The sequence below is a fragment of the Bufo bufo genome, chromosome 3 (genome assembly GCF_905171765.1).
Source record: "Bufo bufo chromosome 3, aBufBuf1.1, whole genome shotgun sequence".
Classification (NCBI taxonomy): domain Eukaryota; kingdom Metazoa; phylum Chordata; class Amphibia; order Anura; family Bufonidae; genus Bufo; species Bufo bufo.
In genome coordinates, this window is record NC_053391.1 from 315427592 (window position 1) to 315454411 (window position 26820).

At 43.2% G+C, this 26820-nt stretch overlaps 1 protein-coding gene and 1 long non-coding RNA gene across 2 annotated transcripts in view; one reads left to right on the top strand and one right to left on the bottom strand.

The window, feature by feature from the left end:
* Window positions 1-26820, top strand: part of FOXO6 (forkhead box O6) — an 80839-nt gene that overhangs the window by 33930 nt on the left and 20089 nt on the right. The gene's annotated exons all lie outside the window — the stretch shown is intronic.
* LOC120995238 lies at window positions 11416-26148 on the bottom strand. Its single transcript, XR_005777552.1, has 3 exons — window positions 26136-26148; window positions 21337-21339; window positions 11416-11601 (listed from the first exon to the last, which is right to left on the bottom strand). It is a non-coding gene; the product is annotated as an uncharacterized LOC120995238 (long non-coding RNA).

The window sequence follows — 26820 nt, forward strand, 5'->3', positions numbered from 1 at the left end:
GGGCCCCCTCAACAGAAAAAGGACGGAGCGGCTGCCTGGCCTGGTCTAAGAGAGTTATCTTGACTAGCCGCAGGAGTGGTGGTTGCACAGGCGGAGGGGGATGCTGGGTGTGGGGGAAGGCAGACCATTCTAGTTATACCACTGGCTGAATGAGAAGACTGTAAAGGCTATGTCTACCTCCACAATCATTTTTTTGCTGTCTCAATAAATCTAAAGCAAAAATTAAGAAACTTCTTAATAGGTCCTAATAAAAATGCAATAATTTTTTCTCCAGCGCTTATGCAGGTAATAAATCTCCATGGTAACAGATATAATCGTATAGTCTTGCAGTCTCATACTTTCTTAATTTGTCCCATACTTGTGCTAACATACATTTGGTAGGTTAGCCAGATGTATAGGCTGGGCTGGGCCTGAAATTCAGGCCTGGCATTTTAAAGCAGACAGACCCACTTGCTATGTGGTGAATGGGAAATATCTTTATGTGAGAAGGTGCAGTGACAGCAGCAAGAATATATATAGTCATGGCTATACCTGGAATTACAGCTCCGTCCCGGTAACTTGCATGAGACGGTTCTGAATTGCAGTGCTAGGCACCGTCACTACTGAAACTGAGCTGTGTCTGGTAAACAGTGAAGCCAATGCTGCAGTGCCATAACCCCTTCAAGCAGCCGATTGGCAAGGGTGCCAAGAGTAAGAGCCCCACCAAACTAATATTCATAAGCGGTCCTACCGATAGACCATCAATATTTAAAGACTAGATCATACCTTTAAAGTTCACAGTAATTTATTGTAACAAATATAATTTAGTGCATGTAAACCTCTCCAAAATACACTAAAAACTGAAGATGATGTCCCAGATACCACGACCACCAATCACTGGTCTCAGCATTATACCACCCGAGACCACTGAGGTCAGTGATTGGCTGCAGTGGTATACAGGTTGTTACTGCTGCAGCCACAATACGTCACTAGCTGTAGCCCAAGAGGAAGCCAGTCCAAATAATGAATCAATTAGACAACCCCTTTAAAGGGAACCTGTCACCAGGATTTTGTACATAGAGCTGGGGACATGGGCTGCTAGATGGCCGCTAGCACATCTGCAATACCCAGTCCCCATTGCTCTCTGTGCCTTTATTGATTTAAAAATCGTTTTGATCCATATGCAAATGAACCTGATATGAGTCCTGTGTCCGGAGATGAGTCCAGCGGAAAGGAGCCCAGCACCGCCCGTGTCCTCCGAATCTCCTCCTTGCTGGCTGACGTCACAGAGCTGGAGCGCCGAAATCTCGCGATGCGCGAGCTAGCACATGCGTAGTTCGTTCCCTGTGCTGATGCCAGCACAGGGAATGAACATGATGCCGACACTGCGCATGCGCTAGCTCACGCATCGCGAGATTTCGGCGCTCCAGCTCTGTGACGTCAGCCAGCAAGGAGGAGATTCGGAGGACACGGGTCGGTGATGGGCTCCTTTCCGCTGGACTCATCTCCGGACACAGGACTCATATCAGGTCATTTGCATATTGATCAAAACGTTTTTTTAACACAATAAAAGCACACAGAGCTATGGGGACTGGGTATTGCAGATGTGCTAGCGGCCATCTAGCAGCCCATGTCCCCAGCTCTATGCACAAAATCCTGGTGACAGGTTCCCCTATAAGTACCTTGGGCACTGTAAAAAAATTAATAAAAATGTACCGACCATTGTTAAAGTTTTATACCCTACTTATACATTTGTAGCATATGCATAAAATATGCCATAAATGCCTACAGTTGCATAAAGGTGGCTGCATTTGCATGAAGCCACATCTCCACAGAAGTATTGGTGGGAATCAGCAGGGAGTGGACCCCCATACTCCTGATTACAGAATCACAAGGTGGCAATTATGGCATAAACTGTAACTCAATACCTCAACTCCTAGCAGGTCCTGAAGGTCTACAGCTGTCATCCTGGAAGTTATAGTTCCCCACCGTAGGGGCCACAGTAATTTTAGAATTGCACTTCATTTACCAAGTTGTGGAATGGAGCCTGGGTCTGAGGACACACTTTTCAGAAGCCCATGCATGCAGCAATTCTCGGCTCTGTGTGTTCCGTTATTTCGCTGGGGCACTGTGCCTGAGGATGGAGGAAGTGGGCAGGCTACTGACTGAAAAAAGGTCATGTAACCAGGGACATCACGTAGCCTCCTCCATTCTAATACACTCCACCTGCGCTAAACTCCCAACAGTGCAAGTACAGATAGCAAGTGTAGTGTATTTTAAATGGAGGAGACTGAATAATGTGTTTGGTCACATGACCCTCCATCAGCAGCCATTTTATGGACAGGACCTCTGTGTGGACCGCACAAAAGACTTGGCCAACAATAAATGAAACAGAATAACAATAAAGGCTATATTAGTTAATGCCATATATTTTTCTTGCAGACACATTAAGGGAGATATATCAAGACCGCTGGATCCATCCACTTTTTTTTTCTTGTGATATCTTTTTTTATTCTTCTGTCGATGTAGCCATGCGTGTTCTTTTTGTGGGACAAATTGTATTTTATTTAGTTACACCATTTGGGGTACATACAGCTTATCGAGTAACATTTATTAATTTTTGGAAGGTGCAAATGGAAAAAACAGTTGCCCCATTGTTTTTTGCACTTTACATTTTCGATATTCACAGTTTAGCATAACTTGAGTGTTACTGTTATTTTATACATATTTGTATAGTTTTGTTTTATAGTTTTGCACAATAATAGAACATCTTAGGTAAAAGATGATTTCGTTATGTTTTGCGTTCTTTTATGTTGCTCATGGGGTGGTTTAAATAACGTTATCTTTATTATAACAGTTGTCGAGAACACAGCGATATCGTAGATGTGTGCATGCTTTTATAATGCACTAGTTTACCTTTATACCAATGCATTACAATCTATCACTGTAACAGTGACAGGCTGCCTATTAGGCTGTGCCTGTGGCACAGTCTAACAGGCATACAGTTATGGCATACCTAGTGGCCTTTCTTAGGCTCCCAGCTGACATAGCGACACATTGGCACCCCACAATTGCATTCGTTGGGGGACCATGGTGACAGGGAGCCCCATACCTACGTGTAACTGCCTAGACGCCGCAGTCGTTATTGACTGTGGCATCTAGGAAGTTAAAAGGCTGGAATTGAAGTTATCTTCATTCAGGTTGTTACAATGACTCCCACATTGATCTGGAGTACTGTATCAGTGCAGTCTGTGCAAGGTCTCCTCAGTCCTTGCTGCCTGCACCAGGATTATTGGCAGGTGGCAGGGACTAAAAAGACAACACAGGCTCCAGGTGAAAAATTTATGTGACCGGGCGGCGCTGAAAGGCCAAATGGATTCAATTAATTGCCTAGCACTTACCTGAATGCGTCCTCTGGTATCTGGCACAAAAATGTTAGCAACAGCAGCAGAAATGATGGTATAGGGTGCTGCATCAAAGATGCTTTCACCTGATTACTGAGCATTTGCTTGTTCATCGGGTGATCAGTGGCACATTTACACAGGCCTATTATCAGGAACAAGTCTTTGTATAAACAGTTGTTCCCAGTAATCAGCCATTTAAAAAGGCACCTATCACATCAACTTCAATAGCTGACTGTTCACATGCTGCCTAATATACCCCCCTTGACAGGTGACATTATCATGAGATAAAGCTATTCACTTCCCCCCGGTTTTACTGTTCTGGCTGAACGGTGCATTTGTGCGTATTATCAGTGCTTGACATAAGTGTATCTCTATACAGCAAGCTTTAATCATGGAGAAAAGATATGGGGTAAGGGTCAGAGACATAGGCATTAGGTGGTATCCTCTGGGGCAGTTAAACAGAGAGCTGGGAGGAGTTAGGCAGTAGATATACAGATGGACTTATAGGGAGAACATAAAAAGGTGAATTAACAAGGGAACCTTGAGTCAAAGGAAAGTCCCTTCTCCTTATCTCTGCCTCTCCCTTCTGTCTGCTTAGTATTGATTCTTTCTCCCTCCAGTGGCTCCAGGAACTTGAGGTCACCCGAGGAGAGCAGACGCTCCCTGCGCATATTTCTATTTACTGCCGACATAATTTTTACGGTCACACCATAAAAGGTCTGAGAAGTTAAAGAGTAAAGGGGATCATACAGATGAACAGACTGTTCTGCATGGTGATGGTGTACATTGATGAACAGATAAAACAGTACATTACAGAATGATGGTATCTATAATAGTTGATAAACATACAGCCCACATTCGCAGTGATGCAAACACTCTAAAACGATAAGCAGGATTTTGCTTTACAGACTCCTTCCAAATATAGCTCCTGTCTTGTCTGATCACTGCGCGAGAATACAATATATCTTCGAAATGATAAGCCTTGCTGTACCTTCCTGAAGTGCAGAATTCAGCATTACAATTCAATGGATCTTCCAATTAAAAAGCACAATAGTCTTAGCCGCTAAATTATCCTAATCGGGTCCATGGCGGCTGTGATCCGAGAGGTGTTCTGCTCCCTCACTCTATACCCCTCAAATTGAGATTTAACTGGTGTCACTAAGTTGTCACTGGTCAGCACTACTTGCTTCCTTATAGGAGAAAATAACGATGTCTTCGAACTTACAATTTGTGTGAATTGGTGAAGATTAAGAAGAGAGAGACGAGTGTCACTCCACAGATGTGCTCCATTTTGGTTAAGAACTGCAATTTTTCATGAGGTAAATTCAGTGCAACATCAGAACATGCTAGCAAAACCCTTCACAGGCTGCATATCACAACACAACCACTGGGTGGCCACATACACAGTATTTGATCAACATCTCTTGACACAATATCAGCAAATCATGTTTTTGTTTTTTAAGGGTACTTTCACACTAGCGTTTTTTCTTTTCCTTCCTAGAGGCTCTATACCAGAAAAGAACTGATCGGTTTTATCCCCATGCATTCTGAAAGGAGAGCAATCCGATCAGGATGTCTTCAGTTAATTTTTTTTGACTGATCAGGACAGAGATAAAACCGCAGCATGCTACAGTTTTATCTCCGGCCAAAATAACTGAAGACTTGCCGAAAAGACGGATCCGGCATTTTAATGCATTTGTAAGACGGATCAGGATCCTGATCAGTCTTTCAAATGCCATCAGTTGGCATACGCTTTGACGGATCCGGCAGGCAGTTCCAGCGACGGAACTACTTGCCGGATCACTCTGCCGCAAGTTTAAAAGTAGCCTAAACCTTGTCATCTTGTACAACACAGCTCAAGAAAGTAATTACTATCTACTGTGATCAGTATTGTCTTTCTGCAAACAAGCTTCAGAAACTCCCAGGCAGCTATAAGCTGGTACTGTATAGTGAAGCTGCACCCAGACAGGCAAGTGTGGTATCACATGCCAGCCATTCTCTTCACATATGGGTCATGAGACACACCCTTTAATTGAATAACCAGATCAATTTTATTTCTTCCAAACCTAGACAGAGGATGTTTCAAGTTTATTTTGGGACTGATTATTACAAAAAAATGTATATACAGGGTGGGCCATTTATATGGATACACCTTAATAAAATGGGAATGGTTGGTGATATTAACTTCCTGTTTGTGGCACATTAGTATATGTGAGGGGGGAAACTTTTCAAGATGGGTGGTGACCATGGCGGCCATTTTGAATCCAACTTTTGTTTTATCAATAGGAAGAGGGTCATGTGACACATCAAACTTATTGGGAAATTCACAAGAAAAACAATGGTGTGCTTGGTTTTAACGTAACTTTATTCTTTCATGAGTTATTTACAAGTTTCTGACCACTTATAAAATGTGTTCAATGTGCTGCCCATTGTGTTGGATTGTCAATGCAACCCTCTTCTCCCACTCTTCACACACTGATAGCAACACAGCAGGAGAAATGCTAGCACAGGCTTCCAGTATCCGTAGTTTCAGGTGCTGCACATCTCGTATCTTCACAGCATAGACGATTGCCTTCAGATGATACGAGATGTGCAGCACCTGAAACTACGGATACTGGAAGCCTGTTCTAGCATTTCTCCTGCGGTGTTGCTATCAGTGTGTGAAGAGTGGGAGAAGAGGGTTGCATTGACAATCGAACACAATGGGCAGCACATTGAACACATTTTGTAAGTGGTCAGAAACTTGTAAATAACTCATGAAAGAATAAAGTTACGTTAAAACCAAGCACACTATTGTTTTTCTTGTGAAATTCCCAATAAGTTTGATGTGTCAAATGACCCTCTTCCTATTGAAAAACCAAAAGTTGGATTCAAAATGGCCGACTTCAAAATGGCCGCCATGGTCACTACCCATCTTGAAAAGTTTCCCCCCTCACATATACTAATGTGCCACAAACAGGAAGTTAATATCACCAACCATTCCCATTTTATTAAGGTGTATCCATATAAATGGCCCACTCTGTATTTTTATTCAGAAAATAGTGTGCATATATGAATAAAATGGTCATTTTTCTAAAATATTTATTCAGAGATGGGTTCTGTTTCTTTAATATGGAGCACAAATAGCCCTGTTCACAGCAATGTTCTTGGTGGCCTGCTGCCGCCACTATGGGGTCCGATCCATATATTTTTTTTTTATAAAGGTCAACTGAAAAGATGTTTTGTGAATAGAAAACTGTAGAACTGTATATACATTGGAATTCCTATTGGCAGAATTAGGGTACTTCACACTTGCGTTGTTGAATTCCAGTAGTCAGTTCCGTCGTCGGCAATCTGTATGCAAACAGATGCCATTTGTAGACGGATGTGGATCCGTCTCACAAATGCATTGCAATACCGGATCTGTCTCTCTAGTAGTCATCCGGAAAAACGGATCCGGTATTTATCTTTTTCACATTTTTAAAGGTCTGCGCAGACCGCAAAAGCAGATCCATTTTTCCAGAACACTTGGGGCCGGATCCGGCATTCCGGCAAGTTTTCCTAAATTTTGGACGGAGAAAATACCGCAGCATGCGGCGGTATTTTCTCCGTCCAAAAACCATACAGTGACTGAACTGAAGACATCCTGATGCATGCTGAACAAATTGCTCTCCATTCAGAATACATTAGGATTAAATTGATCAGTTCTTTTCCGGTATTGAGCCCCTATGACGGAACTCTATGTCGTAAAAGTTTAATGCAAGTGTGAAAGTACCCTTATTAAGTTTTTCTTGCGTTTTGATACTGATAAAATAATAAAAACCATGGGGAAAAAATCAATTTTATTTTTTGTTGCTATATTCTGACTCCTATAACCTTTGTGTAGCTATGTGTATGGAGCTGTGTGGACATTCATTTTTGCAGGGCTTTCTGTACTTTACATTGATACCATTCTGCTATCAATGCGAATCAGCCAGTTTTAACATTTTTTTTTAAGGTTTTGTCGTTTTTTTTATAGTATGGATGTTTTTGCACGTGTCAATACACATGATGTTTAGTTTTTTTCATATTTTTATTTTGGGGAAAGGGGGTGATTTGAACTATAACAAGCAATCATTAGATTGCTATTCTCATTGACTCTATTGTATTAGCATTAGAGTCTATGAGAAATGTATTCGTTTCCTAGGGAGCCCTGCTACAGACAGAGGTTCTATAGGAAACACTATGCAGCAGCCTCCTTGTCATTCTCTATGACAGGGGCTGCTGCATACAAGGTTCGGCTTCTCCAATTGCCTCCGGAGGGAGCATACCCGGAAGTGTGGTTCCGGGTTTGCACGCGCTCAGATGCCATGGCCAGGTTTGACCACGGGTGTCTGCTGAATGAAACATCTTTAAAGACGCGGCTAGCGCCGTACTAGTACGGAGCTGGTCTTAAAGGATATATACCTAAAACATCTTTTGTATCATGTATACTACCACACTTCTCAAGGAAATAACTAACAGTGTCAAAAATTATTTGTACCATAGCCTCTATTTATCCAGCAGCAAATATCTTAAAAGAGCATATGTCAGCAGATTTGTACCTATGAAACTGGCTGACCTGTTGCATGTGCACTTGGCAGCTGAAGCTGTGTTGGTCCCACGTTCAACCCCCCAACTGATGATCATAAACAGTTTTTTTGCAAGCAGGGAAGGACAATACTGTTTTAGGCTACTTTCACACTGCCGTTTGGTGCGTATCCGTCATGGATCTGCACAGACGGACCCGCACCAATAATACAACCGCATGCATTCGTTCAGATAATACAACCGCATGCATCCGTTCAGAACGGATCCGTTTGTCCTATCTTTAACATTGCCAAAACTGATCCGTCTTGAACACCATTGAAAGTCAATGGGGGACGGATCTGTTTTCTATTGTGTCAGTAAAAAACGGATCCGTCCCCATTGACTTCCATTGTGTGTCAGGACGGATCCGTTTGGCTCAGTTTCGTCAGACGGACACCAAAACGCTGCAAGCAGCGTTTTGGTGTCCGCCTCCAAAGCGGAACGGAGCCAAAATGATGCATTCTGAGCGGATCCTTATCCATTCAGAATGCATTAGGGCAAAACTGATCCGTTTTGGACTGCTTGTGAGAGCCCTGAATGGATCTCACAAACTGAAACCAAAACAGCAGTGTGAAAGTAGCCTTAAACGCACACTGTTCTGGACTGTGTGGCTGCAGAAGGGGGAGGGGAGGCATGTCTTAGGGCTATTTCATAGGCTATCATTGGGCTGCAGTCACAATTTTGGTCTTGTTTTAAAGCTGATAATCTTTTAAAAAAGATCAAGATTATGTCACTAGCCCTAATACATTGCAAGATACATCCCTTAGACATGGGCCACAGTGAAAGCTGTATATACCTGCAGCTTTCACTCCTGACCCGATTTTTAATAGCTGTATCTCTCCATGTATCTCACCTAGCACTGTGATCTTGGTCTTGTTTAAAAGCTTAAGTTGTCAACGCTCAAACAAGACTACCATCTATACAGCTCGAAATACAAAGGGTTAAAGCAGCCCTACCCCCTTCAGCAGGCTGTGATGTCAGCTAGCCAGAATGAGGTGGGGGACTGCTGACAGGCTGCAAGAGAAAAAAAGATTCTTTCTCCCTGTTTTACCTCTACATGTTCCCAGGGTGATGGTATTATAGATTTCTGTGCACTATAGTCTCTTTAAGGCTTCAAACCCAGTAGTGCGGTCACTTGCTTGGTAGGACACACAGGATGCCAGTAATTTCTGCCACAAGTCCAGGAAGTAGTGGAGCTGAGGATGAGAGTGGCAGTAGCACTGGCTGCAATAAATATTCCCAGTGGCAATCCACACACCGATGCTCCCTTGGGCCAGGGCAGTGATAGGAGGATGCACCCTTTTTTCTCTCCGGGCACACTCTGATATTAAGGCTCCTATCTGATGGTAGTTGGGTGCCTATGGTGTTATAAGTGTTGTAAGTGTGCAAGGCAGGTGATGTAGATGCTGTGGCCGACATATGGTGCTGGAGTCAGTAACCAGGCCACTTGTAGAAAATAGACAACTTGCTTTTTACTAAAGTGCAGAATGTGAGTTGTAGTACTTCCAACAGTATCAAAACACAGTTCCAAACAATTCTCAGTGCAAATCTTCCCAGATAGTAATGTATGAATATAGGCCAAGATGGGGATTGTATTCAGAGGCGGACTGGGAACTTAAAGTGGCCCTAGAAAAAAAAAAATAGAAGTGACCCCAAGTTGAAGACGAGTCCAAATTGAAAGAAGGCAAGGCAACACAAGTCGGCAAGGCCAACAGAAGTAGCTGTTACCAGCAATACCGTAGTGCAGCACAAACTACCGCCCCATCAGACCAAATACCACAGTGCAGCATAAAATACTGCTCTATAACCATACTGAGGACAATACAGTTGAATTCAGGAGAGCAGCTGCTGGCCAGGTGTATATTAAATAACATTAAGGAACAATAACCGTTTGCAAGTACCCTATTATGGGGTACTGCATCTGCTTTACAGCAGTTATAATAGGCCATAGGCACAATAGATTGGTCGAGACTCATTGACTTATATGGGAGAGTTTTCTAGGCATGCTCTGTGACCCGTGCAGAGGACATTGTAGAAGGAAGTTGTAGATAAGCAGTGATGTCACCTATTGTGAATGGTGGATCCTGTGTTATCTATCTATCTGATAACCTGTCATTGTAATCCCGCCTGTAATAATGAGATGACTGCTAACAAGTGACCTGAAGAGACCAAGAAGTGGCTTATTACGATTAGTGGCCAGAGCAAAGACTGCAGGTTTATAGGATTTTTTAAAATATAGGTATTGACATGGAAAATGAAAAATAACATCACCAAAAATATGTTTTACATAAAAATTGATTTAAACAATAGGTCATTTTCTGATGACCCATCCTCTTTAACTGTGCACTTTACAAGCTATCCCTAAAAATGTGTAACTGTTCTTCATATTAACCTATGTAGTTGCATATTGCTAGTTAAGTTTATTTTTTTTAATGCATACGACCGTATGTATTTTGCGGTCCGCAAAACACGAGCCAGCGCTCGGCTATTTTCGCCGGCCCCATAGAAAATGAATGGAGGGTGGCTGCGCATGCGCAGTGCGCCCTCCTTCACTTTCGGGGCTCCGTTCTCTATATAGGTGCGGGTCCCAGCTATAGGTCCCACACCTATAAGACAATGGGGGCATATCCTAGCAATATGCCCCCATTGTCCATGATGAGACAACCCTTTTAAGTCCATCAGATAGTTTGGTCACGCCCGGTCCCATCCCCTTCCGCTGTTTAGAAAAGTGGTGGTCATTTAAAATTTTATTAATAGAAATCTATTTGCAATAATGTATCTTAAACTAAATCGGATTTTAAAACGGCAAGGCATTTCAGTCCCTGAACATCTTCAGACTGTATGGCATCCTGCACTATTTTAGCATTCTCTTCTTATGTCTATCTTATATTGTGTAAATTGGTGTATTTAGGCAGTGCATTGTTTCTTTAATATCCTGAATTTATAATGCCTAAATGAAGGACAAACAAGCAGTACTTGGGGATACTCAAATTAATGAGAGAGAAATCCCTACATGATTATAGTCGGTGCTTTGATCTTAATGGTTTGATTCAGTTGTGCAATTTATTCAACCTTGACTATCACCAGTACTGGATTTACATCTCAGGAGCCTCAAGGCAAAAAAATGTTGAGTGTTTTAGCCCCACTCTTGTTAATTCCCACTAAAAGCCATATGCAGTGTGCAAATAAACATGTACATTTCATCTAAAATACATGTATACTGACTAAGAACCCAGAGCTACGGTACTTCACATGAATCATCTATAATATGCCACTGTCCCTGGGTAATCCTCCTCTTCCCACAGGGTGCCCCCAGGCACAGGCAAATCTGGCCCTAATTGTGATTGTGAAATTCATATGCACAATTAGATGCAGGAGCAGACTGGCCATAGACCCTCCAGGGAAATGTCCCGGTGGGCCAATGCCCAAGGGGCCACCAGAGCCCCCATCACGGCTGTTGGCTGGGTACATAATGATCTGATGCTCTCAGCGTTAATTAATGCTAGGGGCCTCAGGTACTTATGCACCTGGCTGGTGGACCCAGATGCCCTCCTGAGTTCAACTGTATCGCCAGCCTCAGGACAGTGAGACAATTTAATACTGCAGTGGGGCAGCAGTATTTTGTGATGCACTCTGCTTGCCTCTCCTGCAGCTGTTGATCCTACCTATTTTTGTTGGTCCTACCTAGTTATGTTGCTCTTCTGTTAGTTTGGACCCACCTACAACTTGGGGCCACTTTTAGGTTTATTTTCAGGACCACTTTAAGCTCACAGTCCACCCCTGAGATTAGTTCTTGTGGTGGGACCATACCTAAGGCAAGGCAGGGAGGATCAACTAATTCTCTTAACAGTGACTGCTGCAGAGGAGAATATATTTTTCTCCTTAGGCCAGTTTTCTGGCATGAAAAGTTGCGAAACCTGGTATTGTGACTTTTTAAATGCCATTGCCACTTTTTAGTCGCAACTGGCATTTTTTCGTCGCCCTCGCCAGTTTCCAAAAAGGGGGTGGGGCCCATCGGTCTCAGCACATTTATCATTATTTACTCCTGAAACTGGTGTAAATAATGACTAATGTCTACATCAGCTATGAGCTGAAGTATATCTCAGTCTGGAGCGTGGACCACCACAGGAGGCATTTAATTTATATTGAGGCCTGTGCCTTGTCATAAATTAGATGACAGCTCCAGCATTGCAGGGCTCATCCAGACCGACTCTGAGCCTAAATGTTAAGAATCAATTCTCAATGGGGTAAAAGCAAGAAGGGAACTGTGGTTGGTGCACCCCTTTGTCATCCAACTTAAAAATGATGGGTATTACCACCTCCATGCCACACAGAGTAGAATCCTCAATTTGCACGATATTGTATAATGCAAACACAGCTCTGTGTGGTTACTTACTGCGCCATAGTATGCCTTTCTTTGTTTTTGTGTTTGTATATTATAGTATTTGAGTCATTCCTATTCTTTTCATGGTTGCACGTCTTTCCCACCTGTTAGAGTAATTTTCTGTTCTTTTGTTCATGTAAATGTATAGCCCGTGGGAGGAATAAGCTATACCTTTCTATTAGTAAGTAATGCTGAGGACTGATTTGCAAACTTCATGCCCTATATATGTATGATGCTCTAAATGCCTTGGTTTAATTATTTCCATGATTACGATGGGTTGACATAATGGAAGGGGTTACAATTAGGCTTCATTTTTGGGGGGAAATGTGATTCTTAGACTAAAAAGATGCTTTTTTTTCCCTCTTATTAAGTAAATCTGTAGTAAATAAGGTTTTTCAGGGTCAGATAAGTGGATTAGGTTATTCTGCTCCTGTCTCACTAGCTAGCTTTTCATTAATGTAATCAGTATATGGTTCACTCATTATAAGTGTTACTTATACGGTACATCTCTTTTTTTAGAAGCAATATGAGGTGATACACAGTATCAGTATATATCACCAAAGCACTTTCTCTCTCACTCTGTCCCCACAAACACCCAGTTACGTTTCTATGGTAACACTCCTGTCGCCGGCCGTCATGGCAACCGTCTGGGGCTACCGTAACCACGGCGACATGTGTGCCCCCCCCCCCCCTCCCATCCCCACACACACTCTTAGAGGGAATTCCCTGCCTTTCCAATTGATTTAAAGGAACAGTAGATTCATTCCTCGGCAAAAAAAATTGGATTATTATTTGATATTATGGAATTAGTATACTCTGAAGCAACAAAGCACTACCTTTCCTTCACATTTTGTTCTACTTTCTTTTTAAAGTTAACTTTTTTTCACTATTTTTTTGTTTTTATATGTCATTATCCCTTTATAGTCTTTATCCTATTCTTTTATCTCTTTTATTTCCACTTTCTTTTCCGTTTATTTCATGTCATTCAAATCTTCTGTACTTATCCTTTTTGTACTTATCTTCTTGAACGTTTGTTATATCATAAACTGTGCTACAGTATGTCCTTGCTATCACTGCATGTTTTTTTTTTGATACTTTTTATTATGAAATCATATAAAATCTGATTTTTTTACTTTTATAATGCTTTTCTGATTTATTGTAGGTACTCTATAAACTAGTCATTTTATTATCCTTTTTCAGACATTTAAAATTCCTTTATGTACATTCTTAATTAGCCTCTTGCCTAATTTCAAAGATTTGTCTATGTCCCTGCACTGAGAAACTCCCTCCCTTGTGCCGTGTCTCCTCTAGTACACGGTTAAATGCTCCATACTGCCAGTGTCGTGTGACTGACTGCCTCCAGCAGTGCCCACACTCTGGAGCTGATAGATCTGGCAGTGCCAGAGAATACAGTTTCTTCTGTCACTGAGCAGAAGTTTTATCTATCCCTCTATCTATCTATCTATCTATCTATCTATCTAATTGGCAAGGCAGTCCAGAGCACATCTTGTGAAATGTATGCAGTCCTGGAACAGTCGCTTGAGGGTGCATATTGTGCAAGATGTGAGCAAATTGCACTGTTGGAATCACAGATCCTGTGTCTAAGCAAGTGAATTTCAACACTGAGATACCTTGGCAATATGGAAAAGAGTTTGCTGCTCACTGAACAGACACTCTATGGGATAGATGAGGGGGAGGGTGGTAGTATGGAGGATCAGGAAAGTGAGGTAGCTAGCTGGATAAAAGAAAACAAGGTAGAGGGAGGCTAGCCCAGATCTGACACACCCCAACAAGTTTGCAAGGTTGGCAGATGAGGGGGATGTCAGTTTAGGGATGACACTGCTGTAGTAAGACACATCTTCTGCTAGTCAGGGGAATGTCATCTTCAGTAAGCAGGAGAGCAGGACAGGCCAGACAGGTGCCGGTAGAGGGAGACTCAATTATTAGGGGTACAGAAAGGACAATCTGTCACAAAGACCAGGATTGTCATATGGTGTGTTCAACACATCATCAAGTTGATAGATTACTGGGGGGAACCAATGGCAAAGTTAAAGGTAGGTGGAGGATCCTTAAAATGATTTATGGAACTTAGGTCACACGCTCAGGGAAAGGACCTCAAAGGTAGTATCTTCTGAAATGCAACCTGTACCACTAGCCACACCAGAAAGGCAGTGGGAGATTAGGAAAGCAAATAAATGGCTCAAGAACGTGTGTATGAAGGAGGGGTTTGGGTTCCTGGAGAACTGGGCCGGACTTCTCTGTCGGCTACAGGCTCTATCGTAGGGATGGGCTGCACCTCAGTGGAGAAGGTTTGAGGAAAGTTTAAACTAGGGACTGGGGCTTGGGGGTAATTACATTATAGGAGGAGAATATAGGGCAGATAGAGACCTGCGGCGCGGTAATGGAACTGGGGTGAAATGGAGGGAGGGACCATAACACTTCATATGGAAAAGTGTAGGGTAATAAATATACCAAAACCTCCTAAATGTATGTATACTAATTCCAGAAGCCTGACTAATGAAACTGGTGAACTGGAATTAGTGATGTGTGAGGAGACATGGCTGGATGATGGCTATGACTGGGCGGTTAGCATACAGCATTACAGTCTGTTTAGAAAAGAACTTGAAAACCGGAGAGTAGGAGGTGTTTGACTCTGAGAAGATATAAGTGAGGGAAATGAACATGTGGAGTCACTATACATGGAGGCAAAACCAATAATAAAATACTGATAGGGGTTTGTTATAAGCCACCTAATATTCTAGAGGAAACTGGTTCTTGGCAATAACCAAAGACTATTACCTTTCCCAACTGCCCAACTGGTTCAGGACCCAACTAGGGGGGCGGACATACTGAACTTAGTACTAACCAATAGACCTGAATGAACAACAGATGTGCAGGTTGGGGGACACCTGGGAAATAGTGAACATAAAATAATAACCTTCCAATTGTCATTCAAAAGAGTGTTTATTCAGGGAAAGCACAAAACCCCCAAACTTCCAAAAAACAAAATTTGAACAGCTAAAGGGGGCAATTGGCCTCACTAACCGGGACAATGTCGTTAAAAATAAAAATGCAGCTACAAAATGGGATATTTTTAAAACCATCCTAAACTCTCATTGTGAGAGGTACATGTTTTATGGCAATTAAAGGGTGAGGAACAAGAAAAAAACAATGTGGATAAATAGTAATGTAAAGGGAGTAATAAATGGCAAAAAAAAGCATTAAATCACTAAAACAGGAGGGTAGCGAGGAAACATTGAAAACTATAAAGGAATAAAAACAGCCAAGCTGGAGACAGAGAGACTCATTGCCAATAAAAGTAAAACAAACCCTAAAATGTTCTTCATTTAAATATATGGTAAAAAGTTTAAACCTGAAATTGTTAGCCATTTACAAAGAGTGATGGAAAATGATCAGTCAGATGAAATGTAGAGTCTAAAAGTTAATTCCCTTTTAAAATTGGCCTGACTGACCAAGGAAGAAGTGCAGCGGCATTTTAAAAAGATTAAAATAAACAAATCACAAGATCTAGATGGCATACACCCCCGTGGTGCTTGGGCAGAGAAGTGGCAGATGAGGTTTAACACTGACAAATGTAAAGTTATGCACATGGGAAGGAATAATGCAAGTCACCCATACATACTAAATGGTAAAACACTGGGTAACACTGACATGGAAAAGGACCTAGGAATTTTAGTGAACAGCAAACTAAGCTGTAAAAACCAGTGTCAGGCAGCTGCTGCCAAGGCCAATAAGATAATGGGTTGCATCAAAAGGGGCATAGATACCCGTGATGAGAACATAGTCCTACCACTTTACAAATCACTAGTCAGACCACACATGGAGTACTGTGTACAGTTCTGGGCTCCTGTGAACAAGGCAGACATAGCAGAGCTGGAGAGGGTTCAGGGCAACTAAAGTAATAACTGGAATGGGTGGACTACAATACCGAGAAAGATTATCAAATTTAGGCTACTTTCACACTTGTGGTAGCCTTTTTGCGGCAGCCTGTTTCGGCGGGGGAACAGCCTGCCGGATACGTGCTACCACAAGTCCACCGAGAGGCAGTTGGAATAAAACTACAACATGCTGCGTTTTTTTGTCTGACCGCCTCTTGGCATGTTTGCTGTGCTGCGGCCGGACCTCCGGCCCGCCCCATTATAGTGAATAGTGCCAGAGCAGACCTCTGGCAGCACGGTGGACTTGTGGTAGCTTGGATCTGGCAGGCTGTTCCCCCGCTGGAAAAGGCTACCGCAAGTGTGAAAGTAGCCTTAGGGTTATTCACTTTAGAAAAAAGATGACAGAGGGGAGATTTAATTACTATGTATAATATATCTGGGGTCAGTACAGAGATCTATCCCATCATCTATTTATCCCCAGGACTGTGACAAGGGGACATCCTCTGCGTCTGGAGGGAAGAAGGTTTGTACACAAACAGAAGAGGATTCTTTATGGTAAGAGCAGTGAGACTGTGGAACTCTCTGCCTGAGGAGGTGGTGAAGGTGAGTTCACTAAAAGAGTTCAAGAAGGTTCTGGATGTAGTTCTGGAGTGTAATATTATTACTAGTTCTGGAGAAGGGTCATTGACGCCCTAAAATTAGGAAAATTGGCTACCACCTCATGGAATTTTTTGCCATCCTCTGGATCAACTTGCAGCATTACAGGCTGAACTGGATGGACGTATGTCTTTTTTCAGCCTTACAAACTAATGGGGTTACTTAGTAAGACCGGCGTTTTTATTAATAATAAATTATTATCTATCTATTTCATAACTATCTATCTCATATTTATCTCATAGACTGGTATGCCCATCACAGGCAATTAGTAGTTAACCTGTGACCTCTCAGGTACTGACCAGTGTACAGACAAGATCATGAAAGGAGCACGGAAGTATTGGCTCCTGCCACAACTGCCGGTATCAGAGACAATTGTGATCTCAGCACTTCATCCGCTCTGTCAGCTCTTCCGCACCCCACATTGTTAGGGTTCCCATGGTCTAACAAATACCCCCAGGTCTGCTATTGATATCTGGCTATAAGGCTATTTCAGACACACCGGGAAATACAGTGCAATCTGCAGTCAACGTGGCCTACTTCACATTTCGTTGATTTGGTCAGTGTTTGATCAGTGATTTCCATCAGCGGCCATGTCCATTTTGTGAGCTGCAAATCGTGGATCCGCAAAATAGTGATGCTGCCAGTGTGCATCCCACACTTTTTGCGCGCCCCATTCAAAAAATCCTTATGCTTATCCACAAAACTGAGAAGAATAGGACGTCTGCATTTTTTGCAGCCCCATAAAAATGAATGGACATGGACCAAAAATATGATCGTGTGAATGCACCCTTAGGGCTCATTCACACGAACGTGTAAAGCCTGTGCTGTGGACCGCAAATTGTGCTCCGCAATGCATGGGCACCGTCAGGCGCATTGGGATCGCAGACCCATTCACTTGAATGGCTCCGAGATCCTTCCATTCTGCAAAAAGATAGAGCAAGTTCAATCCTTTTGCGGTGCAGAAGCACGGAACGGAACCCCAGAAAGCACTCCGTAGTGTTCCGCACTGTTCCGCATCTCTGGATTTGCGGACCCATTGAAATGAATGTGTCCACATCCGTGATGCGGAATGGCCACGGAACGGTGCCTGTGTATTGCGGATCCGCAAATGTGGTCCGCAATACAGCAACGGGCATCACATGTTTGTGTGAACAAGCCCTAAGGCTAGGTCTACATGACGAAATTTGTTGCACAACATTTTGTCGCACCAATGTCGCGCGACAATTTTTATAATGGTAGTCTATGGTGTCGCACTGCGACGGCGAAACGACAGTCGCAAAAAAAACCATTCAAGATGGATTTTTCTGCGACTGTCACAGCATGTCGCTGTGCGACACCATAGATGTCTCGCGACACATGTTGCAGTGTAGTTGTGCCCTATGTGTCGCATGTCGTCGTGTAGACCTAGCCTTAGGTTTCCTGCACACAATGTGTGCGCCCTGTGGTCGTACTGCGGGCCGCAATGCACAAACACCGTCCGTGGGGCAGTGGATCGCGGACTTATTCACTTTAATGGAAACGCGATCCGGCCGTTCCGCAAAAAGATAGGACATGTTCTCTCTTTTTGCGGAACTCCGTAGTGCTCCCATAGGGTTCCGTTCCGCACCATTCCGCATCTCTGGATTTGCGGACCCATTGAAGTGAATGGGTCCGCATCCGTGATGCGGAATGGCCACGGAACGGCGCCTGTGTATTGCTGATCCGCAAATGCGGTCCACAATACGGCAACGGGCAGCACACGTTTGTGTGCAGGAGGCCTTTGTGTGTACAGTCGTGGCCAAAAGTTTTGAGAATTACATAAATATTGGAAAAGTTGCTGCTTAAGTTTTTATAATAGCAATTTGCATATTCTCCAGAATGTTATGAAGAGTGATCAGATGAATTGCATAGTCTTTCTTTGCCATGAAAATTAACTTAATCCCAAAAAAACCTTTCCACTGCATTTCATTGCTGTCATTAAAGGACCTGCTGAGATCATTTCAGTAATCGTCTTGTTAACTCACGTGAGAATGTTGACGAGCACAAGGCTGGAGATTATTATGTCAGGCTGATTGGGTTAAAATGGCAGACTTGACATGTTAAAAGGAGGGTGATGCTTGAAATCATTGTTCTTCCATTGTTAACCATGGTGACCTGCAAAGAAACGCGTGCAGCCATCATTGCGTTGCATAAAAATGGCTTCACAGGCAAGGATATTGTGGCTACTAAGATTGCACCTCAATCAACAATTTATAGGATCATCAAGAACTTCAAGGAAAGAGGTTCAATTCTTGTTAAGAAGGCTTCAGGGCGTCCAAGAAAGTCCAGCAAGCACCAGGATCGTCTCTCCTAAAGAGGATTGAGCTGCAGGATCGGAGTGCCACCAGTGCAGAGCTTGCTCAGGAATGGCAGCAGGCCGGTGTGAGCGCATCTGCACGCACAGTGAGGCGAAGACTTTTGGAAGATGGCCTGGTGTCAAGAAGGGCAGCAAAGAAGCCACTTCACTCCAAAAAAAACATCAGGGACAGAATGATCTTGTGCAGAAAGTATGGTGAATGGACTGCTGAGGACTGGGGCAAAGTCATATTCTCCGATGAAGCCTCTTTCCAATTGTTTGGGGCATCTGGAAAAAGGCTTGTCCGGAGAAGAAAAGGTGAGCGCTACCATCAGTCCTGTGTCATGCCAACAGTAAAGCATCCTGAGACCATTCATGTGTGGGGTTGCTTCTCATCCAAGGGAGTGGGCTCACTCACAATTTTGCCCAAAAACACAGCCATGAATAAAGAATGGAACCAAAACACCCTCCAACAGCAACTTCTTCCAACAATCCAACAACAGTTTGGTGAAGAACAATGCATTTTCCAGCACAATGGAGCACCGTGCCATAAGGCAAAAGTGATAACTAAGTGGCTCGGGGGACCAAAACGTTGACATTTTGGGTCCATGGCCTGGAAACTCCCCAGATCTTAATCCCATTGAGAACTTGAAGTCAATCCTCAAGAGGCGGGTGGACAAACAAAAACCCACTAATTCTGACAAACTCCAAGAATTGATTATGAAAGAATGGGTTGCTATCAGTCAGGAATTGGCCCAGAAGTTGATTGAGAGCATGCCCAGTCGAATTGCAGAGGTCCTGAAAAAGAAGGGCCAACACTGCAAATACTGACTCTTTGCATAAATGTCATGTAATTGTCGATAAAAGCCTTTGAAACGTATGAAGTGCTTGTAATTATATTTCACTACATCACAGAAACAACTGAAACAAAGATCTAAAAGCAGTTTAGCAGCAAACTTTGTGAAAACTAATATTTTTGTCATTCTCAAAACTTTTGGCCACGACTGTATATATGGATAGCTGTCCATCACTGATAACACCTCCCAGGTGTACTCAGACAAATCAGGGATTCAAATCTGTAAATTACACGCGTTACCGAATGTTTTCCCATAAAACTATATATCAATCTGCTCAACTCCCTCTGCTCTATAACATGCAGCCTGCAGATGGCATTGCATTTCATGCTGACAGATCCTTAATAATGCTTTGAAATACTTAGGGAGCTGATACACATCTCGGTTGTGCTGCATTTCTGGTGCAGCAAATAAATGCATGCAGTTTTTGCAGCACCATACCTGCATTTATGGTGCGTTTTCTTCCAGAAGAGAGAGAACACAGCAGAACTGAATTACATCAATTACAAAATAGTTATATTAAGGTAATTTGTCTGCTGTGTTTTCCCTTTTTTGGAAGAAAGCATTAGTTTTTTTGTGCATTTTTTCTGCAGAAATGTCCGCTACTGAAAATCTGTTGCATTCATATGAATGGAGTGGCAAGCGCATGGATTTCCGCAAGCCTTCGGGTGAATGGAACAGATTTTCAGTCTTCAAAATGTCTGCAACACAATTTGCAGCCTATGAAGGCACCCTCAGGCCTCGTTCACATTTCTGTTTTTCACTCGTGTGCATTTTCCACGGACAGCACATGTACCCATTGATTTTAATATGTTTATTCACGCATGAGTATACTCTTAGGCCCCTTTCGCACGGGCGAGTGTTCCGCGCGGATGCGATGCGTGAGTTGAACGCATTGCACCCGCACTGAATACCGACCCATTCATTTCTATGGGGCTGTTCACATGAGTGGTGATTTTCACGCATCACTTGTGCGTTGCGTGAAAATCGCAGCAAGCTCTATTTTGTGCGTTTTTCACGCAACGCAGGCCCCATAAAAGTGAATGGGGTTGCAGGAAAATCGCAAACAAGTGCGGATGCGGTGCGATTTTCACGCACGGTTGCTAGGAGACGATCGGGATGGAGACCCCTATCATTATTATTTTCCCTTATAACATGGTTATAAGGGAAAATAATAGCATTCTGAATACAGAATGCATAGTAAAATTGCGCTGGAGGGGTTAAAATAATAATAATAATTTAACTCCCCTTAATCCACTTGCTCGCGCCTCCGGCATCTCGTCTGTCTCCTTCTTTGCTGAACAGGACCTGTGGTGAGCATTCATTGCAGCAACAGGACCTGCGGTGACGTCACTCCGGTCATCACATGATCCATCACATGATCTTTTACCATGGTGATGGGTCATGTGATGACCAGAGTGACGTCACCACAGGTCCTGTTCAGCAAAGAAGGAGACAGACGAGATGCCAGCAGCACAAGCAAGTGGATTAAGGTGAGTTAAAAAAAATATATTTTTTTTTAACCCCTCCAGCGCTATTTTACTATGCATTCTGTATTCAGAATGCTATTATTTTCCCTTATAACCATGTTATAAGGGAAAATAATACAATCTACACAACCCCGATCCCAAGCCCGAACTTCTGTGAAGAAGTTCGGGTTTGGGTACCAAACATGCGCGATTTTTCTCACGCGAGTGCAAAACGCATTACAATGTTTTGCACTCGCGCGGGAAAAATCGCGCGTGTTCCTGCAACGCACCCGCACATTTTCCCGCAACGCCCGTGTGAAAGAGGCCTTACAGACCGTAGGTCAGTGAAAAATCACTGACACAACATGGATGGCATATTTGGTCTGTTTTTCACTGACCATGGGTAGGAGAGGCTCTGCAAATGAATTTTCAGCTGAGCAGTGTCTGTATAATATGGATGACACATGGATCGCAAAAAGCAGACACACCGACTAAACAGAGGTCCCTCATGGACATCTTCACAGACTCGGAAATGTGAACGAGGCCTAAAGCTGCTTTCACACAAGGGATATTTCCAACTGTGTGCTCTCCGAGTTTAGAACAGACAGCACCTGGACTGAACACTGACCTATTCAACTGAATCAGAACACACACACGGTTGATTTTCCTACAGACTTTAGAGAAAAAACATGTTCTTTGTCCATTTTTCTTGCAAAACTCACTCATTCAAATGACTGAATCCATGTGCGGTCAGTTTAAAAATTTGTCCACTTTTCTGGATAGAACATCAACAAGTTTGCTCATCTGCAAGGGGCCTTAGTGTCCCTCTCCACTAAAATAATTATGTTAACTAATATTAACATATTTTATTTTTCTAAAAATGCTTCACCTTTACAAATGCTACATATTTGGTACTGCTGCAATGGTAATGACCTGTAGAATAAAGATAAAATAATTTATGGACGTAACCCATGGCTTAGATTTGCTGTTGTTTTGTTCCAGTCCACTCAAAAAGTGGATAAAAATTAGTGACTAAATTATATGTATCCCATCCTGAAAAAAAACAAGTTCCTGTATGGCTACACTGACAGAAAAATAAAGGAGTTAGGCTACTTTCACACTTGCGGCAGTGTGATCCGGCGGGCGGTTCCGTCTTCTCACAAATGCATTGCAAGGACGGATCCGTCTCTCCGCTTGTCATGCGGACAGGCTGATCTGTCTTATATCTTTTTTCACATTTTTACCGGTCTGCACATGCGCTGGCTGGAAGGACGGATCCGGCATTCCGGTACTTTGAATGCCGGATCCGGCACTAATACATTCCTATGGGTGCGGCATTTAGGCATGTCTTCAGTTTTTTGGCCGGAGATAAAACCGTAGCATGCTACGGTTTTCTCTTTTGCCTGATCAGTCAAAACGACTGAACTGAAGACATCCTGATGCATCCTGAACGGATTGCTCTCCATTCAGAATGCATGGGAATATGCCTGATCAGTTCTTTTCCGGTATAGAGCCCCTGTGACGGAACTCTATGCCGGAAAAGAAAAACGCTAGTGTGAAAGTACCCTTATGGCTTGGATTGCGGTGATCTAGAAATGACTCTTAGGCTACATTCACACTATCGTAGTGTTTTGCAGATCCGCAAAACACGGATACTGGCCGTGTGCGTTCTGCAATTTGCGGACCGCAAATGGCTGCCACTACCATAGAAAATGCCTATTCTTTTCCGGACAAGAATAGGACATGCCCTAAACGTTTTGCATTGAAATGAATGGGTCCGCGTCCGTTCTGCAATTTAAGATGCGGACTCATTCATACGGCCGTGTGAATGTAGCTGTAGGACTAGTTCGCACTTCAGTTATTTCCATCGGTGATTGTGAGCTTAAACCAGAAGTGCAGGCTACATAGAGATAAAATATAAGGCCTCATTTGCGGATCCGCAAAAAACGGAGGCCGTCCGTGCGCCGTGGGCGGCCCATTGTAGAAATGCCTATTCTTGTCTGCAAAACGGACAAGAATAGGACATGTTATATATTTTTTGCGGGGCTACATAACGGAGCAACGGATGCGGACAGCACACATTGAAGTGAATGGGTCCGCACCCGAGCCGCAAAAACTGCGGCTCGGATGCGGACCCGAAAAACAGTCGTGTGCATGAGGCCTAAGGGAAAGATCTGCTCCTGTTCTGTGTTTTTGACCCTCACCTGGTTTTGGCTCATAATCACTGATTTGAAATAACTGATCAAATAACTGAAGTGTGATCTAGGCTTTATCCTTAAAACATTTTTTATTGTGCAAAAGTATTGAAATGCAAAGAAACACTGTACTTATTTGGTGTCAATGTATTTGTACCGTCCCATAAAATAAACACTAAAATAAAAAAAACACAATAAACTATTGAGGAATTGCAGTTTTTTTTTTTTTTACATTCCCTGCCCCACCAAAAAATAAAACCTAATCAATAAATTATATAACCCCAAAATGTTGAAAAAACATAACTTATCTCACAATAAACAAGTCATCACACAGTTACATATAGGGGTCAAGTCCTGGGAAAAAAAAGTGTGGGAACTCACCCAAGATCCACTATCAACGCCCCCCTTCCCGAAAAAAAAACAAACGTGCAACATAAAACGTAAACAAAAACTGGAATTTGCGCTATATGTCTGTTCAGGCGTAATTCGTCTCTTTCTTATTTTAAGCTCCCCTTATATATAATTTACTTACAGTTCTGAAGACTCAGGGGTGCTGACAGGCTTGGCCTCAGGGGTGCTGGCTGGCTTGGTCCAGCTGAATGAGTGTGGGAGACTGTGAGGCCTTTTATTTATTACACCTCAGGTCAGACCACCAATCAGACCCAATAAGCCCCAATGTTAATGAGACCCCAATAAGACCTCAGCTCAGACCCCAATATGAATGACCCCCAATCAGACCTCAGATAAAAGCCCAATGCCTCATAGCAGCCCCCAGTAGCCTCATTGCAGCCCCCAGTAGCCTCATAGCAGCCGTCAGTAGCCTCTTCATCAGCCCCAGTTCCTCTTCATCAGCCCCCAGTGCCTCTCCATCAGCCCCAGTGCCTCTCACCAGCCCCCAGTGCCTCACACCATCGGCCCCCCAGTGCCTCTCCCATCAGGCCCCCCAGTCAGTGCCTCTCTCATAAAATAAAAAAAAACACTTACCCTCTCCTGCTCCTGGACACCACCACTCCTCTCCTCCTAAGAGATGATTCGGCTGTGCTGTGAAGGCTGCGCACAGTGTGACGTCACAGAGCTTCCTGGTCCTTTTGCCCGGCGTTAGAGACTGGCGGCCCTGAAAGGGAACAGCGTTTCTGCTATGAAAAAAGTGCAGGAACGCCGTTCCCACAAGTTCCTGCAGGACTCGAGCCCTGGTTACATAGATAGAAAACTACAAATGTTATGCCTCTTGGAATACGAGGATGAGAAAAACTGCTTGATGATTAAAGGAGTTGATGGGGAACCTGAAAATGATATATACATATATATATATTTATATATATATATATATATATATATATACCTAAATGAGCTCCCTTTTTTGTATTATGATCTTGCTTTGATGGCCCAATGTAGCGGGTGCAGTGGTGAGATGCAAACAAATGAACTACCAGTCCCTGCGAGTTTCAGAACTGCAGAGACTGCACTGCCCACAGTGCCTGAGCCATCCTCAGTAGATCTTATAGCACAGGGATCAGCGACCTTTGTCACTCCAGCTGCTGGGAAACTACAATTCCCAGCATGCACACTGATTTGGCCGTTCTTGTAACTCCCATAGAAGTGAAAGGGGGATTCTGGGAGTTGCAGTTTTAGAACAGCTGGAGTCCCGGAGATTGCTAATCCCTGTTATAGCAGCTTCAGCCTTAGCCCTCATGCACACGACCGTTCCATTTTTTGCTGTCCGCAAATTGCGGATCCGCAAAACACAGAAGCCGCTTGTGTGCCTTCCGCAATTTGCAGAACGAAACAGGCGGCCCATATTGTAGAAATGCCTATTGTAGGACAAGTGCTTTCCGCATCTTTTGCGACCCCATTGAAGTGAATGGGTCCGCACCAGAGCCGCAAAAACTGCGGCTCGGATGCAGACCAAAACAATGGTCGTGTGCATGAGGCCTTATTGATGAAGTCCCATACATTCAGTACTGAGATCAGATGCAAGGGATCATAGAAAGAAACCTTGTAGGTGACCCATGGTCAGAACCAAAAACCTGTACGCTTTTTGGAACGCGAGTATATTCCAAACTTGCCTACACGTTTAGTTAATAGCTGGTAATATTTGGTCTTGAACTACTTGAAGACCCAACCAGTCCTGGTCATTAAGAGGTTAACATTGTTTGCTCTTGATTTGTGTCATAAAGCTTTCAGCATTCATGCTTTTGTGAGCTTGTGTGGTCTGCTTCATGACAAAGCCACTGTTGACCCTGTTCCATTGCATTCTACAGTAATAGCACTTTCCGTTGACCAGGACGGCTTTAGTTGGACAGAAATTTGACAAACTGATTTGTTGAAAAAGTGCCATTCTATGATGGTGCCAAGTTGAAATTCACTGAGCTCTTTAGTATGGTCCATTGCACTGATATTTGCCTCGGGAGACAGTGTGGCTGTATGCTTCTTTTTATGCACGCATTCGCTTTGGGTATAGTTGAAATGGTTGAGATCACTAATTAGGGGTGTTGGCTATATACTGTAGGTATCAGTTTTTTCTTTCCACAAGATGAGAATTTTATGTTATAACATTAGCTGTGTACATGACATATTGTAGTAAGCCATCATTTCACATAATGTATCTATGTGTTTAGGAAAGAGATGTGACTTAGGTTTGGGCCTATACTTTACATATGTTAAGGGTACTTTCACACTAGCGTTTTTCTTTTCCGGCATAAGAATGTCTTCAGTTCAGTCATTTTGACTGATCAGGCAAAAGATAAAACCGTAGTGCCGGATCTGGCATTCAGAATACCGGAATGCCGGATCTGTCCTTCCGGTCTGCGCATGAGCAGACTGGTAAAAATGTGAAAAAATACAAGACGTATCCGTCTGTCCGCATGACAAGCGAGAGACGGATCCGTTCTTGCAATGCATTTGTGAGACGGATCCGCATCCGGATGCATCTCACAAATGCTTTCAGTCACATCCAGATCGGCGGATCCGGCGGGCAGTTCCGACGACGGAAGTGCCTGCCGGATTCCTCTGCCGCAAGTGGGAAAATAGCCCAAGGCAGATTTTCCCCAGAAAATGTCATATATTTCTATTGACATT